The sequence below is a fragment of the Nomascus leucogenys genome, chromosome 5 (assembly GCF_006542625.1).
Source record: "Nomascus leucogenys isolate Asia chromosome 5, Asia_NLE_v1, whole genome shotgun sequence".
NCBI lineage: Eukaryota > Metazoa > Chordata > Mammalia > Primates > Hylobatidae > Nomascus > Nomascus leucogenys.
Genome location: NC_044385.1, coordinates 3228538 through 3240908, shown reverse-complemented (window position 1 = coordinate 3240908; position 12371 = coordinate 3228538). Strand labels below are relative to the sequence as shown.

The 12371-nt window shown below is 38.4% G+C and overlaps 1 protein-coding gene and 1 non-coding gene across 10 annotated transcripts in view; both read left to right on the top strand.

The window, feature by feature from the left end:
- The window catches only part of EFCAB2 (EF-hand calcium binding domain 2), a 174380-nt gene that overhangs the window by 64558 nt on the left and 97451 nt on the right, over positions 1 to 12371 (top strand). The window lies entirely within an intron of this gene.
- On the top strand, positions 11899 to 12002 carry LOC115835279. Its single transcript, XR_004030268.1, has one exon. It is a non-coding gene; the product is annotated as a U6 spliceosomal RNA (small nuclear RNA).

Below are 12371 nucleotides of genomic sequence, written 5' to 3'. Positions count from 1 at the left end.
CTAACCCATCGCCATCTTCTGTTTCATTTTTTTGATTACTGAGAAGTGACACTCAAATGTTTGTTTTTTCTTAAAACTACTGAGTCCATTTTGTAACAGCTTGTTTCTACTGAGCTCATTTATGCCATGTTTCCTCTGCTCATGTAACTCTGAGTACTTCTGTGTTTTACTGAAAGCTTGTATTTCTGTCTCTCCTAAGTTATAAACTTACTGATGACAAAATGTGTTTATTATTTGAGTTCTGTAATGCATACAACATTGTCTTTTTCTATATACAGTGTGATAATATTAGCTGAGGGTATGTAACTAGTTGTGTGGTGTTATTAGGAAATGAATCTGTAAAGGTGGGCCGGGGCCATTCAGTGAATGATCTTGTTTGATGCTCTAGGATCCTGGATTTCATTGTGTAAGCAATACAAATCCATAAATGCTGAGAAGGGGTAAGATGAGATTTGGGCTTTTAGAAAGAAAACCCTAGCCAGGTGTGGTGGTGCACGCCTGGTGTCCCAGCTACCCAGGAGGCTGAGACGGAAGATTGCTTGAGCTTGGGAGTTTGAGACCAGCCTGAGCAACATCTCAGGATTTAAAAAAAAAAAACAAAACCCAAAAAGGAAAGCAAACTCTAGCTTTAGGATGGTAGATCCATTGGCATGCGGACCAGAGCAGTAGTTCTTAATCCTGGGTGGGCTTCCGAGCGGCCTCACAGCGCGGCTAGTCTGGAACCGCATGCGAAAGAGCAGCACAGAGCTTGCACACGGGGGCTCTCCAACCCAACTGGACCTGGTGACCTTTATGAACCCGCAGCCCAAAGCCAGGCAGGATCAAGGATGTCTCCACAGGTGCAGGTGTGGGTAGCTTATGGGCCTTAGCCACACCCTGGCAAGTAACTATCCCTTTTCATAACAAAGCTTTCCTGGGCACTCACCCTGCCAACTGTATTCTGCCGAGTTCTCCTCTCCCAGGGCAGTGAGCGTGGAATGCCCTTGTCTACATTGGGAAAAGGATATCAAGGATTATGGATGAAATACCTTCTCCCACAAACGCCTTCTATATAAAACAAAACCAAAAAATTTCCACCCACCAAAACCCCTGGCTAATGCCCTGTGATTATCTTTCACTTTATAGCGAAGAATCTTAAAAATAGAGTTTGCTGTTTATTGAGCACTCTGTTCCTTCTTCAACGTGCAATTTGTAATTTCACTTCTATCTCTCCATCCCATCCTGTTCAAACTGTTTTTCCTGAGGTTGTTGTCTCTTACTTTATTTTTCATACCATTGTCTTTTGTTTTCTTTTCTTTTCTCTCTTCCTTTCCTTTCCTTTTTTTCTTTCTTTTCTTTTTTTTTTTTTTGACAGAGTCTCACTGTTGCCCAGGCTGGAGTGCAGTGGTGCAATCTCGGCTCACTGTAGCCTCTGCTTCCTGGGTTCAAGTGATTCTCCTGCCTCAGCCTCCCAAGTAGCTGGAATTACAGGCGTGCACCACCATGCCCGGCTAATGTTTTATTTTTAGTAGAGATGGGGTTTCACCATGTTGGCCAGGCCGGTCTTGAATTCCTGACCTCGAATGATCCACCTGCCTCAGCCTCCCAAAGTGCTGGGATTACAGGCATGAGCCACCACACCCGGCATCTTTTATTTTCATCCAACACCTCTGACTCTTTTTTCTCAGCCTCTGTTTTGGGACGATTATCTTTCCATCTGGACTATTAATGTCTGCTAGAGTTTCATCTCCATCCTTCTTTTCATTTACGCCCTTTCTGGGAAATCTCTTCCATACCTAAATCTGTATCTTAACCTGGAAAACATTTTTAAAGTCTATATAAAAAAAGCCCTTCTTAGTTCAAAGGTAAAATTTTAGGAAAATTAAATTGAAAACTTATAAGAAAATAACAATAATGGAAACTAGATTTGAAAACGGAAATGACAGGCTGGGCGCAGTGGCCCATGCCTGTAATCCCAGCACTTTGGGAGGCCAAGGCAGGCGAATCATTTGAGGTCAGGAGTTTTAAGACCAGCCTGGCCAAATGGCAAAACCCCGTCTCTAATAAAAATACCAAAATTAGCCAGGCATGGTGGCGTGCACCTGTAATCCCATCTACTTGGGAGACTGAGGCAAGAGAATTGCTTGAACCTAGGAGGCAGAGGTTGCAGTGAGCCAACATCATGCCATTCCACTCCAGCCTGGGTAACAGAATGAGACTCCATCTCAGAAAAAAAAAAAAAAAAAAAAAAAGAGAAAATGGAAATGATGTTAGAATCTATGAGATACAACCAAATTAAGACTCATTAAATGCCTATCTAAAGAAAAATGAAAGCATGAAAAAAATGAACAGAACATCCAACTCAAAAAAGCTAGGAAAAAAGGGTAAACTGAAAGAAAGCAGAAAGGAGAAATTAATGAAGATAAAAACAGAATTAATGGGGTTGGGAAACAGTGTAACAGTAGGAACCAATAAATGAAAGTTTGTTTTTTTTTTTTTTTTTGCAAAAGGTTAATAGAAAGATAAATCAGTAGCAGTGTCTTATTTGGGAAAGTACAAATGCAAGATAACTTAGGAGACAGAATCATTAAAACATAGGAAAATTTCAAATCTAATGAGAGTCATTTGTACAACTCTATACAAGTGAATTTGAACACCTAGCTAAAATGGTCAACTTTCTAGTAAAATACAATTCGCCAGAACCAGTCCTAGTCATATGTATATAGATTGGAAGACTTAATGTTGTTATGATGGCAATACTCCCCAAATTGATTAACAGATTCATTGCAATCTCTATCAAAATCCTGGTTGCCTTTTTTTTTTTTTTAACAAATTGACAGTTAATTCTAAAATTCATATAGAAATGTAAGGGACCTAGAATAGCCAAAACAATCTTGAAAAAGGACAACAAAGTGGGACTCCCATTTCCTGATCTCAAAATTTACTGAAAAGCTACAGTAATTAAGACTGTGATACTAGCATGATGATATAAGGCTAGACACATACATCAGTGGAATAGAATTGAGAGTCTGGAAATAAACCCTTACACTTATGGTCAATTGATCTTCAATAAAGGCGGCAAGACAATTCAATAGAAAAAACAATAGTCTTTACAATACATGGTGCTAGGATGACTGAATATCCACATGCAAATGAATGAAGTTGGACCCTACCACACACCATATATGAAAATTAACTCAAAATGGATAAAAGGGCTGGGCGCAGTGGCTCACCCCTGTAATTCCAGCACTTTGGGAGGCCAAGGCAGGTGGATCACCTGAGGTCAGGAGTTCAAGACCAGCCTGGCCAGTGTGGTGAAACCCCATCTCTACTAAACATACAAAAATTAGCCAGGCACAGTGGCACACACTTGTAATCCCAGCTACTTGGGAGGCTGAGGCAGGAGAATCGCTGGAACCTGGAAGGCGGGGGTTGCAGTGAGCCGAGATCGCACCACTGCACTCTAGTCTGGGCAACAGAGTGAGAGTCTGTCTCAGAAAAAAAAAAAAAAAGAAGAAAAAGATAAAAGATCTCAATAAAGAGCTAAAATTTTAAGACCCTTAGAAGAAAACGTTGGTGTGAATGTTTGTGACCTCGGATTAGGCAGTGGTTTCTTAGCTATGATACTAAAACAAGCAACCCAAGACAAAAATAGATAAATTGAATTTCACCAAAATTAAAAACTTTTGTGCTTCAAAGGACACTGTCAAGAAGATAAAGAGACAAGCCACAGCATGGGAGAAAATATTTGCAAATCATATATCTGATAAGGGGTCTAGTACCTGTAATATATAAAAAACTGACAACAATAAAAAGACAAATAACCCAATTAAAATGTGGACAAAGTATTTGAACAGACATTTCTCTAAGGAAGATTATTTAATGGCCAAAAAAACACATGAAAATATGCTAAGCATCATTAGTCATCAGGGAAATGCAAATCAAAACCATAATGAAATACTACTTTAGATCCACTAGGATGGCTGTAATTTCAAAAATGAAAGATGGCTAATGTTGGTGGAAATATAAAATGGTGCAGCCACTTTAGAAAACAGTTTAGTAGTTGCTGAGAAAGTTAAATGTAGAGTTACTGTATGACCCAGCAAATTCATTCCTAGGCATATACTGATGAGAAATGAAAAAATATGTCCACACAAAAACTTGTGGATGAATGATCATAGTAGCATTATTTATACTAGCCAAAAAATAGAAACAACTCACATGTCAATCAGGTGATGAGTGGATAAACGAACCATGATATATTCATAAAATAGAATACTGTTCAGCTATAAAAAGGAATGAAGTACTGATATGTGTTACGACGCGGATGAACCTAGAAAACATTCTGCTAAGTGAAAGAAGCTGGACACAGAAGGCCACTTGTGTATGACATTTATATGAAATGTCTAGAGCAGGCAAATCTGTAGACACACAGATCAGTGGTTGTGAGGAGGTAAGGGGAGGGAGGGATGGATGTAACTGCTAACAGGTATGGGGATTCTTTATGGGGTGATTAAAATGTTCTAGGATTAGATGGTGGTGATGGTAGCTCAACCTTGTGAATATACTAAAAACCACTGGATTATACACTTAAAAAATCAATTGATGAAAAAAGCAAAACAAACAAACTGATCTCATAAAGATAGAAAATCTAAACACACTAATTTACATAGAATCATTAGGCAAATTTTCAGAGTTCTCTCACCAAAAGGCTTCAATCCAGATAGTTTCATAGGATAATTCTATCAGCTGGGCGCGGTGGCTCACGCCTGTAATCCCAGCACTTTGGGAGGCCAAGGCAGGCGGATCACGAGGTCAGGAGATCGAGACCATCCTGGCTAACATCGTGAAACCCCGTCTCTACTAAAAATACAAAAAAATTAGCCGGGTGTGGTGGCACATGACTGTAATCCCAGCTACTCAGGAGGCTGAGGCAGGAAAAGCCCTTGAACCTGGGAGGCAGAGGTTGCAGTGAGCCGAGATGGTGGCATTGCACTCCAGCCTGGGCAACAAGAGTGAAACTCCATCTCAAAAAAAAAAAAAAAAAAATTCTATCAAAGAAGAACATTTTAGCTCTAGTGCTACTTCATCTCTTTCAGAGAATAGGAAAAGAAGGAAAACTTCCAAATTCTTTTTCCAAAGTAAATATAATGTTGACACCAAAAACTTAATAAAGATTGCATTAAAAAATCTTACAAAACAATCTTATGAATAGCTGTACAAAAATTGTAAATAAAATGTTAGCAACAAAATTCAGTGGCATGCATAAGCAAATGGAGGTTCATTCCAGAAATGTAAAAATAGTTCTGTGTTGGGAAGTTTATTAATGTAATTCATCATATAAGCAGATCTGTGAAGAAAAATCATAGGATCATCTCTATAGAGGCATTTGACAGAATTAACACACTCATAATTTTAAAGACTCAATAAAGTAGAAGTTACGGACATGCTTTCTTAGCATAAAATATGTGTGTTTCAGCCCAAAATCTAGTTTCTTACTTAATAAAGAAGGCACAAACAGCGTTTTCTTAATGTCAGGAATAAGATAATGATATCCACATTTGCTGTTATTATTTAGTATTGACTAGAGGTATTAACCAATACAATTAGACAGGTGATAACAGACACATAAGTATTTGATGTTAAATGGTAGGAGGTGGAAAAGATAGAAGAAAGAACTATCTGTATTCACAGATGTATAATTAAATATCTGGAAACCTCGAGAGAATTAATGGAAAAACTACAAAGAAAAATAATATTTGCTATAGTAGGGAATAAAATTAATACATAGAAATCAAGAGTGTTCAACTATACAAACAATGACCAGTTGGATGATATAATGGAAAATAAGACTCATTTACAATAGCAACAAAAAAGCTAAAATTTGTAGACAAAAATATAACAAAAACCATATAAATGCTATATTCAGGTAACCTGAAATATATAAAAATATATGAACAAATAGACATACCACGTTTTTGGATAAGAGGACTTAAAATTATAAAGATGCCAAATAATCCTAAATTAACTTATTAAGTTAACACAATCTCAATTAAAATAGCAACAGATCTTTTCTGGAGCTAGATAAGTGAATTTTAATTTTCACATGAAAAATAAGTTAGCAAGAATTGACAAAAAAACTCTGATAAGAGTAAGGAGGTGAGTTTAGCTTTATTTGATATTAAAACATATTACAAATAGTCTATTATAGTTAAAACAGCGTGGCATAATGGATCAATGAAATAGAATAGAAAATCCAGAAATTGTTCCAAGTGCATATGGAAAGTTAATATAGAATATAAATGGCATCTCTGATGTGTGGGGAAAAGATAGTTTTAACTGGATAGCTATTTGGAAAAATATAAAATTGGATCTGTACTTCATGCTGTATAGTAAGATAAAGTTTGTGTTCAACAAGTATCTAGGTTTAAAACAAAATCTTAAGTATTTAAAAATATGAATGAATTCTGTTATAAACTTGGAGTAGGAAAAATAACTCAAAACAAAAGCCAGAAGTAAAAAGATTTTAAAATTTGATAAAATTTTACGTAATAAAATTTCAAGCCAAAAAAATAAAATCAAGAGATAAATAGCACCTTGAGAAAAATCTTACATTGTAAATGGCTAATATCCCTGATATTGTATAAAAGTGGTAACTGTTAAAAATATTTGATTAACCAGAAATTTCCATTCCTTGACCACAGAGAAAAAAGGAATCTAATATGCCATTATTTTGAAATTTAATCTTTTTAGTGCACCCCCTTATTTACTTCATTATTCACAATAGCAAATATAGGGAATTAACCTAAGTGTCCAAATGAATGGATAAGGAAAATGTGATATGTATACACAGTGAAATATTATCCAGTTTTTTTAAAAAAATTTTATTTTGAAATAATTTCAGAGTTACATAAATGCAAAAAAAAAAATAGTACCCAGGATGAGCAATATAATGAAACCTTGTTTCTACAAAAAATTAAAAAAAAAGCCAAACATGGTGGCACATGCCTGTGGTTCCAGCTACTCAGGAGGTTGAGGTGGTTGGATTGCCTGAACCCAGGAGTTCGAGGCTGCAGTGAGCTAGGATGGCATCACTGCACTCCAGCCTGAGCAGCAGAGTGAGACTCTGCCTCTAAAAAAAAAAAAAATTGTGCAAGAGAGTTTCTGCGTATCCTTCACCCCATTCACATCTTACATAACTACACTACAATGATCAAAACCAAGAAATTAACATTGGTTCAGTACCATCAACTGAACTAGAGACGTACTGGAGCTTCACCAGTTTTTCCATGAATTCCCTCCTCTCTCCCCGGATCCATGCAGAACCCTGTCGTCTTGTCTTGTCGTCTTGTCTCTTTAGCCCTCCAATCTGTGACAGTTCCTCTTTCATGACCGTGATACTTTTGAAAAATCCTGCTGAATTCTTTTTTAGAATGTCCCTCGGTTTGGGTTTGCCAGATATTTTCCTGTGATTAGATTGAGGCAGTATATTTTTGGCGAGAATACTACACACAAGTGAGTTTGTGCCCTTCTCAGAGCATCATGTCAGGGAATACATGATATTGCTATGCTTTAGTACTGATGATGTTAAGTTTAATTGCTTGCTTAAGATAGTGTCTGCCAGGTTTCCCCACAGCAAAGTTATGAATTTTCCTTTTGTGTTTGGTAAATATCTTGGAGGAGATACTTTGAGACTGTGCAAATATTGATTCCCCTCAAACTCTGGCCCACAAGTAGCATCCGTCGGTCGATCTTGCCTGTGACTGTTATTACTGTGGTTTTTGCCAAGTGGCGTTTCGGTGTCGTTTTTAAAAAGGAAATTCCAGGACAGTGGTGGCTTGTTCTCCTTTTGTTTGGGCAGTTGGCAGCCATTGGGCAATGTGGAATTTAGAATTAACTTAGGCCTTTCCCAACACAGAAAAATGCTGTAGTCTATTAATTCAGTAAACATTTATGAAACCCTTGTTATGACCAAGGTGTCTTGGTGAAATGTGCAGACAGCATAGGGTCTGGTCTGCACCTGAGTCTTTTTCTCTGCCACTACTTTTCAGCTTGAATCACACTCGCCATCAAGATTTGTTCTAAGATGTTATTGGGAAAAGTGCTGAGAGTCAGAGGATGGGACCAATTTCCGATTTTGCCCCAGACTAGCTATGTTACTAGCAGGGCGAGTCAGATATCGTCTCAAAGTTCTAGTCTCCTTATTTTTAAAATGGGGAGTATAATATAGATTGACATTAGAATTAAATGAGTGGATATATATGAAAGTACTGTTTCAGTGAAAGGCATTTTTCAAGCTATAAAGTGTTCTACAAATTCATTAATTATTGGCTGGGCACAGTGGCTCGTGCCTGTAATCCCAGCACTTTGGGAGGCTGGGGCAGGAGGATCAATTGAGCCCAGGAGTTCAAGACCAGGCTGGCCAACATAGCGAGGCTCTGCCTATAAAAAACAAACATACAAGGCCCAGCACGGTGGCTCACGCCTGTAATCCCAGCACTTTGGGAGGCCGAGGTGGGCAGATCACAAGATCAGGAGATCGAGACCATCCTGGCTAACACGGTGAAACCCCATCTCTACTAAAAATACACAAAATTAGCCGGGCGTGGTGGCAGGCACCTGTAGTCCCAGCTGCTGGGGAGGCTGAGGCAGGAGAATGGATCGAACCCGGGAGGCGGAGCTTGCCGTGAGCCGAGATCGCGCCACTACACTCCAACCTGGGCGACAGAGCGAGACTCCATCTCAAGAAAAAAAAAAAACGACAACAAAAAAAAACCAAACACACAAACATGAATTATTCAACAAATATTTGATTTCTTATGAAGTGTGAGCTTTTTCTAGGTGTTAGAATATAGCAATGAAAGCCAAGGCCTCTGCCCTCCAGGAACTTATATTTTAGAGGAAAAAGATGGATAATAGAAAAGTAAACAAGTAATAAATACAATTTCAAATAGTAATAAATGCTACCTGTAAATAAAACAGGATGATATAACAACATGTGCTAGAAAGAAAATAAAGTAGGATAATACATTAGAGATTGGGGTGTGGTTAGGTGGGTTGGAATAGTTTAGACGTTCTGGTCAGGGAGTGCGTCTCTGGAAGTAATTTTTGAGATAAGAACTTTAAGATAAGAAGGAGTCAGCTGTGTGAACTAGGGGAGAGCAAATATAAAGGCCCTTTGAAGGGGAAAGGATTAGGATGCTGGAGAAAAGCAAAGAGGATAGTGTACCTGTGAGGTCGCTAGAGAGTGGTGTAAGATCAAGCCAAAAAGCTTGGCAGGGCCAAATGATATATTACATGCCGTGAAAAAGAAGTTTCTCAGTGCAGTTTAAGAAGTTGACCAGGAAGCCATTGAAGGGTTTTAAGCAGGGCATTACATGTTATGATTTTCATTTTAAAAAGATTGTTCTGGCTGCTGTGAGAATGGATTGAGATGGCCGGCAAGAGCAGAGGCAGAATGACAGCCTGTGGTCTGTTGCAGTGGTGCAGGCAAGGGGGAATGGTGGCCAGGCAAGCTTGGTGGTGGCAGTAAGTTGTAAGATGTCATTATTGTTATTGTTGTGGGCTGAATTACGTCCCCTCCAAATTCGTGTTTTAAAGTCTTAACCTCCAGTATACCTCAGAATGAAACCTTAGTTGGAGATAAGGTCTTTAAAGAGGTGATTAAGTTAAAAAGCCCAAACAAAAGGGAGGTGATTAAGTTAAAATGAGGCCATTGGGGTGGGCCCTAATCCAATCTGACTTGTGTCCTCCTAAGAAGAGGAAGTTTGGACACCCAGGGAGACACTGGGATGCTCACGCACAGAGGGGTGACCAGGTGAGAGCACAGGGAGAAAAAGTGGCCCCTACAAATTGAGGAAGGCCTCAGAAGCAGCCGACTTGCTGACACCTTGATCTAGGACCTCTGGCCTCCAGAACCGAGGAAATCAATTTCTGTGGTTTAAGTCACACAGTCTGTGGTAATTTGTTGTGGCAGCCCTAGCAAACTGATAGAGCTATGAAAATGATGGTTATGGTGCTGATTTCTTCATTGTATTTATCACTACCTAAAATTCGCTTAGATTTATTTATGTTTATTCTTTCACTCCCTTGATTGTGAGTTCCGTTACAGCAGGTATTTTGCCTAACTCATAGTAATCACAGTGCCGAGGGGAGTGCCTGCGCCATGGCAGATGAAAAGTGACTGTGTGGTTAAATTATTTCTCAGTCACTCTGTAATATCCAGTATTTTATAGAGCTTTTGTTTTTAACGATATACAGAAGATCCAGAGTTTATTAGGGGGCTACAAACTCTAGCACATAGGACTATATAAGAAATAATACTGCAGCAAGTTAGAACCAGGTGTTCAGGAAGCATATCTTAGCAGTGGAGACATGATCTCTTGATTAGAGGGACCTTGGATAAAAGAGGTCTTTTTTGAACAGAATAGCTCTGCTGAATAAAGAGATTTAGTCATTATTTTACCTTCATTTCATGGCTTTTCCAAAATAAGGTTCATGTGTGAAAAATGCCCTCCGTAAGGGCGAGGTCTTTATTTTGTTCTCTGCTGTTCTGTAAACGATACCAGCACATCATAGGGTTCAAATATTTGTTAAATGAATGAAAACCATTTTCAAATCCTGCTTTGTCCTTAGACATTTTTGGATTGCTTTAAATGTTCTCTTATCCTTAGCATAATATTAGCTATTTAATAGAGCAGGTAAAATGTTTTGCCTATTTTTTTTGTCTCTTATAATCGTGTGAAATGTTCTGAATCTGGTCTTCACTTTGGTGTTTTTGACCTTAGGCTGCCCTTAAACTGAAGTCATAGCCTAGCTCAATGGCACTGGCTCCCCCTTGTGTCAGGAACGTGATACTACAACCACTAAATGCCAACCTGCCAAGAATCAAGCTTCCCCGGGTCAAACATTTTAAGTGGTCCAAATGCTATACATAATTAAATGATGACACCACGATTGGGCCACCTTATTGGGGCTCATTTGCTCTCAAATAGTCTTACTCCTATGCCCACTACTATATATATAGCACAGGTACAGAAAAACATTTTTAATACTTGTAACCATAAAGGCTTTTGGAGTTAGTTTGTACTTCTTATCAATAGAAGACATCTACGTTGACAAAAGAAATCGAATGTTGACTGAGTGTGGTGGCTCACGCCTGCAATACTAGCACTTTGGGAGGCCGAGGCAGGCGGATCACTTGAGGTCAGGAGTTTGAGATCAGCCTGGCCAGCATGGTGAAACCCTGTCTCTACTAAAAACACAAAAAATTAGCTGGGTGTGGTGGTGGGCACCTGTAATCCCAGCTACTTGGGAGGCTGAGGCAGGGGAATTGCTTGAACCTGGGAAGCGGAGGTTGCAGTGAGCTGAGATTGTGCCACTGCACTCCAGCCTGGGTGACAGAGCGAGGCTCTGTCTCGAAGAAAAAAATAAAAAGAAAGAAAGAAAATGAAATCAAATGTATCAGCATATTTTAAATACTTTATATGGAACAGTTGATTTTCATTTTCTTTCAAAAGCCTACCAAAATTGAGGAGTTAGTGTTTTTTTAATCCCATGAAATCGATTTAAAAGGAAGAAAATTATTTTTCAAAGGGACAAAAATTTTTTTTCAAGAGTAGTATTTGATTTCTGTTTTGTGTACATGGTAGAATACTGAGTGAGTTGTTCCTGGCCACTCTCGCTGTTGAGGAGATGAACCCGTACAGGGACGGCCCCAGGAAGGCCTCTTTAGCTGTCTGAATGAAGTGATTTTGACTCTCACCATCAGTGGTATGCTGGAGCCAAACTGTGCGAGACTTATCCCAGCTCACAAGAGCTAATGGCTAAATTTCAGGAATTCTGCAAACTATTGTTAAAGCTAGTTTATATTAAAAATAAATTATATAGACTTAATTCAATTATATTAAAAAACAAGGGTGCTTTCTTCAGCAGCACTTATCTAAGATCAGAACAACATCGAGAAGAAGAGCATGGCACCTACACAGGCTGACACACACATTTGTGAAGCGGTCCATATTTTTTCAGGTTATTCTGTATAAAATGCAAAATAAATGCTTTTATTAACAATGACAAAAAGAAAGGTAATAAATACTTACAATTTACCACTTCGTAATTACTTTACTATATTTTACTCATATTTATGCTTTGAGGTTATTTGTGTCTAGTGTATGTATGGTGGATGTGCCATATAATGTTCTGCTATTGTGCATTTCTTCCAGACTCCACCTTTAGTGATTTCACATTTGTAATTGGCAGCTTGAAATCGATCTTGGAACGATGGAAATAAAACCACAATGGGAATAAAAAAGGATCCAAATCAGGACTGTTTGCCTATGAGAAGCCAGTGATAACCAGGCCATTACTATATGCAAAATGGGTTTATATCTTTT